Source organism: Lathyrus oleraceus, chromosome 4 (genome assembly GCF_024323335.1).
Source record: "Lathyrus oleraceus cultivar Zhongwan6 chromosome 4, CAAS_Psat_ZW6_1.0, whole genome shotgun sequence".
NCBI classification, from domain to species: Eukaryota; Viridiplantae; Streptophyta; class Magnoliopsida; order Fabales; family Fabaceae; genus Lathyrus; species Lathyrus oleraceus.
The window spans coordinates 181,191,227-181,197,681 of NC_066582.1; positions in this window are offsets into that span (position 1 = coordinate 181,191,227).

Here is a 6,455-nt window from a genome sequence, read left to right on the forward strand (position 1 = left end):
GTCTAAGAACATAGAACACGAATATCAACTTAATTTTGCCTAAAAGTTCCTAAATCATCTGAATCGATCAACCTAGGGTTTTGTATCAAAACTTCCAATCCAGATTTCGCACGCTACAGTTCATCATTTCTAAAACCAAAAGCATCACTACATTCTACGTGAAACGTACTACACAAAGCACATGCCAATCGAGCAAATCGTGACATTCGAAATTTTGACATACCTGATGTGCAGTGCTGTTCTTGATGAGCTTTTCGTGATTCCACCTCAAACAGTTGAAGAAGGACAATAAGGAAGATGAATAGAAGAGCTATATTCAACTGCAGTAGCTCCTAGCACGCGAAATCTTCAAATGCCATGAACGATGCAACTTTGAACAGTCGTGTTTTGGTGCGATTTGAATGATGAAATGCTCCAACAGATGTAGAAGATGATGAGGCAAGATTAATGCAACAAGAATTTCGCAAATTGAGCCAAAACTCAAGAAGTTTGATGAGTTTTTGGTTTTGTGTTCTTGAAGAAATTTTGAGAGAATGAAGAGTTTTCAGATCTGATTTTGGGAAGTGTGAGTTTCTGTTATGATTAGAATGTGATTAGGTTTATATATGAGTGCTTAATCACCACTTAACCATGCTAATTAACCAAATTGAATGATTAGTGAAATGGTTAATTTTCAAGAAAGGGACAAAATGGTACTTTCACACATAAGCCAATGCCAGCTCATTGACAGCTCACACACTCTCAAAATGACATGTGTGAGCTGTTGCAACTTGTTTCACTCTCATTGGATGCATATTTCTCATTTTCACTATGTGGTTGCATTTTGTCCATTTTTGCAATTTCATTTTACAAGTCAAATTCCAAACCACAAGGCCTAGGCATGAAATGATGATTCCAACAAGTTTCAAATACCATTTGTGAGGTGTTGCAAAGATCCCCACTCAAAAATTCCAATTATTTCACAAGTTGGACAATTTTGCCCCTGGTCCATTTAACTGTCCAGTTGAAATTTGACTTTTTGCACTGGCCACTTTTGAGAAAATCCAATTATGCACCATGAAAGTACATGTCAAATGGAGTTTGTTCATATAAAGAACTTGCAATTTGGACAAACCATGTGGAGATTATGGCCTCCTGATTATGGGTCATTTCTGAAATTCACTGAGCCCTAATTTTCCAACCATGCATTGGATTTTCAAGTTCTTGGACTTTTTGGAAAGGTGAGGTCAAGCTCTTCAACTTCCATGTTGGACAAAATTCCATTTGAAGCTTGTAGGATGAAGTTATTTTGAGGGGAAAAAGTTTCCATTTTGGGCAGCTGAAATTACAGGTCACCTGCTATTTTTGGAAACTTTCTGTCTGACCTCCAAATCTTCAACCTTGGTCTTTGATATGTCAAATGAGACTCATATGGACATGAATGAGGCCTTTCAAACCATTTCCCACCTTCCAATCCATAAAATCGGGCACAGTTGACCACAGTTGACTTTCTAGGGTTTCTGGTTGACTGAACAATGACTGGTGATTTTTGAGCATCCAACCTTTGGCCAAACCACTTCAAAATGATCCTTGGACCATATGAGCTTGATAAATCAACCCTAGGGCCTTGTCCCAATGAAAATGGCACTCCCTTGCTTGATTGACTGATTCTCCTGATCAGTCTGACCCAATCCATCAATTGAGCTTGCTCTTGGGCAAATGGACAATGCAATGTTATGCAGTGGACATTGTTAATGCTATGACCTAATATGAAATGAATGTAAACAATGGTAGGGTGCAAATTTGAGGTGCTACACCCGTGACCAGGGAGCCGACCATTGTGTCCAGTTACTTAAGGTTTTCTTTAGTGTTAAAAATTTGGTTTATAAACTCCTTATTCCGCATGGTTTCTGTTGCCATAAATCTTCACATGGTATACTCTATATTGGATAGAGTTAGTGTTTTAATGTAATTATCCGATATGATCTTAAGATTGGATCTATGAGACTCATGCATGATTTCAAAATATTGAGAGCGGTAATAGTAAGAAAATTGTAATATCCCATATTCCATTAAATGCTCAATTGGTTGTCAGTTGAGACCAATTGAGTTCCTCTGTACTCTATCTATTATCAGTTATAATAATTTGAGCTCTTATGTGCTCTAAGTGTTATCAGTTATGACCAATAGAGTAACCAGTGGAGTTTGAAGAGATCAATCTTTATTAAAAGAGAAGGACCATTATTAAGAAGTATAAGAAGGGATATTTTGGTAACATTAATAATTGGTCAATTGGTACTTAAAGACAAAATATCAATTGAGATATTTTTTATCACTACTTAATATTATATATTAGTTATATATAGATTCTATAGTATATATGTGTGATGGATAAGAAGAAAGAAAAAGAAAGGATAACAATAGGAAGAGAAATGAGAAGAAAGAGTTATCAGTAAAGAAAGAAAGAAGAGAAGAGATGGGAGAAAAGGAAAAAGAATGGAAGAAGAAGAAGAAGATAGCCATGGAAGCCATTATCATCATAAACAACACCTTGATTTCATCTCATCTTCTTCACCAAACTTCATCTTGTTCTTCTACAATGTGAGTTATAGATAGGAATTAGCCTTTGGGGGAAAAGAATCTATGTTTTGGGAGTTAGGATTTGAGTGTATCTATGATAAAATTATTGTTATTCATACTTCTCATTGATGTTATATGTTGATACCATGTCATTGTTGTTGAAATTGTTGTCTTTGATTGCTTGATACTTATATGTTTTATTGTTGAAGTTATGGAGGTTAATCACATGAATTCATGATGGTATATGTTTTGGTATAGATTAGAATGGTAAAGGATGGAAGAAGACATGTTTAGAAATGTGATTTTTGAAAAAATTACAGGTGTCAATCGACTGACAACATGGATCAATCGATTGGTCCCTTCCATTTTAGTGAAAAACTGTGGCAGAATGTTGATCCAATCAATTGGGCCATGAGAGCAATCGATTAGTTCCCCATGTTTTCACTCTAAAATGTGTTACGTAACTCGGAATTAGGCCCGATCAGATGCGTTGGAAATATAGTTCAATGATCTATTCCTTGGTGAGATGAAATAATGTTTATAAGTAAATTATAACTTGGTTGTTGGTATTACATTATTATGTATTCTTTTGAGTTATTTCTCTGTTTCCATCATAAAACGGTAATGGTAACTTCAATTAATACAAAAATGGATGCGTTGGGAAGATAACGCAAAGGACTATGATATAGAGAGAAGTCTATATGAGTTATTACATTATGTCTTCCATTTTAGTCTAGTTATTTCACAGCATAATATAATTGGACAAATGTTTACCACATGACGAGGAAGTGGAATAAGATAAATTGAGACAGATTGTGTGATTTATTTGCTTATGGTTTTGTATCACATTATATTATCATGTGTGCTCTATGGGTGATATGAATTATATTGTGAATTTTTGTTGTATTGATTGTGTGTATATATAATATGATTAAAAGCATATAATGATGAGTGAGGAAACCTAGGAGTATAACTAGGTAAATGACTTAGAAAGATAATCTAGGTTATGAAAAATTACTTAGGTTGTCATGCTTGGACGCAATGGTACCTGGGTGTGTATCGCGGACTAGTATCCGTTTGATTTTGAATCAATGTGGATTATATGAAACATGTGGAATACTTTTTGGATGGGTGGATATGATCACCTAGTATTTAATGAATACCATGAGAATTGGTTTGATATTTGGTGAGGAACATTGTTCTAAAAGTCCTATTTGGTGAGAAGCCTTGTTTTGAAAGTCCTATTTGTTGTTGAGAACTAATCACGTATTCGAAATTATTTATGATTGTGCACATACCATTTTAGAGTATTATGTGAAGAAGTAAGTGGGGATGTGGCACCAATAATTCATTCCTCAATGAGGTTTGAGTCCCAACCATGACGGACATGGGGGAAATATGGACACCTAAGTGGGTTAGAGTCCCATACGGTGAAAGATACTCAAAGTGGGTTTGACTCCCATACGAATGGTGGTTCATAAAAGTGGGATCGAGTCCCAAAAGGGAACCTGATATCCACCGTGAAAGTCGAATCATACGGGCATGCATAAACCAAGCCTTGGCTTAGACGTAGGTTCGGTTGGGGATCGATGTTGCGTGAATTTGAATAGTGATTTATTAAGTTATGTGAACTCAAGTGACATGTTTCCATACATTGCTAATATCCCTCAGTTTCTCAGGTCCTAGTTATATTGTGTGAGTGATACACAAGTAACATGAGGTGAATACTTGAGTTAGAAATCAAGTAGCAACCATGTAGAGCCGAGTGGACCCATAGGATAGGGGAACTCACTGAGATTATTATATCACCTCATCAATGTTGTTGTTTTTTAGGTGTTTTTACAGGTTTAATTAAGAGGAGCTTCTTGATGATGTTTCGACGTTGTGGAATTGTACAATGGTAGATATTGTACATAGATCTTAGATTTTTATTTAGGAACTTTCCATATCTTGTACCACAGATTGTATCTTTTATTTTGGTGAAGTATGTAAATGATGCCTTTAGGCTCTTATGTTGTATCAGTACCAAATAATAACATTTTTATGATATTATTCTAGATATATATTTTACGGGTCGTTATAGTTGGTATCAGCAGGTCGATTCTCGACCTAGCCTTGAAACATCATAAGTAAATCTATTCCTGCCTCATATGTGTGTTTACCCAACAAGATTATTAATATCACTATATGTAGTATTGGGCCAGATCAACCTAGTTTTATATACGTGGTAGGAAGCATCATGGTTGAGAGACCACAAGGACTCTGAAGTGTTGATGGAACTTGTGCTATAAGGGTAGGCTCAAGCCAAGAGTTAGGAAGTAAGGAGAACCTATTAGTTCAGTTGATGTTTCAGTAGGATTTATGATTCTGATGATGTGGAATTAAGGGGTGGTGTATGGCTCAAGATATCTTATAGTGCTAATGGAGTCGGGAAGTTGAAAATTTATATCGAATGAATTTTTTAGAGTTTTAAGAAATATGTGAATTTGTTAGTAGAACGAGATTAAACCACTAGTATGGAATGAGTATTGTGAGTAATTCCATATAACGAAGGAGAAATGACGATTATGTTGCACATATGCCATAAGTTCTGAAATTGAGGTAGTGCATCGGTATTTCAACTCCTAAGGTCAGTAGGGCATACTGGAACAACGAGAGTATTTTAGAGAGTATGTATAGAATGGTATCTTCCAAGTAGTTAAGGGCTTGAGAGAGGAGGATGTTTAATATCTTTGTAAGAATCTAAGACATTGGCAAAGTGTAAGAGGAGACTCGAGGACACGACTTCCTATTCCAAGTGATACATGTAAATGCCAAAGGAAGGGTAGAAGATAAATCAAGTATATTTGGTCCTAAAAAGGGATTTCAGGTTCAGGATAACTTGTCAGAGATTCAGTGTTAGTAAGAGACCATTATGGGATGCACTTCAAATAAGGAGATTATGAAATCATAAGGATTTTATTGAGGATAAGCTAGGGGTGTCCGATTGATGATCGTTCGCATGTGTAGATTTATAGAGGATGTTGTGTATTGGAGAAAGTTAAACCTTGGTATTAAGATAAGTATGTGATAGTAGCATTATGGTCACAAGTATGTGTAATTGATTCTATGTCTTGAAGTGGATGTGAGGTAACACAGTCTTTATTGAGTAGTGAATATCGTGTTCTGAGAAGTTGAATTTATGGTAAACAACGAAAGCCAAGCCAAGCTTGAGTACGAGGACTAAGTGTAGGAACGTGAAACAAACTATGTCGTATGAGCTCATGAGGAGGAAGTGAGGATTGTCTGTAGTAAGCCATCTAAATAAGTAACCTAGGTGTGATGAGATATGTAGTGGGTATTGGTTTGGAAGACCATTCTTGTAAATAAGTGTGAAGTGATGTCAAGGTTCATCTTGAATGCATACTTTTGAGTTGCAAGAGTAAGACTGGGTTGTTGGAAGCTAGATTGTTGTTCATCTTTCTGAGTAGTGTTTGGTTTGGTTGATCATAGAATATGATGTTTACATCTTGTTGACACTAAGTATATCACAAATATTATTGGTGTACCATTGTGGATGTACCGGGTTGAGAATGGAGTTGAGTTATTGCAAGTCAAATTATTAGCTTTGAAATTGGAATTTTTGGAAAGTATAATTGCTTAGTTGATCCTCTACAGAAGAGGCTTCACAGAAGTTAGAAGTTTGGCAAAATAACCTAGTGAACCATACTAAGTGTTATTAAGTCTTGGGTGTATCATTATTATGAGTAATGAGAACCATAAGGAGTGAAGTTGGAAGAGACTTACTAAGTGGTGATCTTGCAGATATCAGTTCAGTATTTTACATATGTGTTAGTAAGGTGAATGTGGTTGATCATGTTGTGACATTGTTTGATTTCTCGGATTCACGGCGTCGC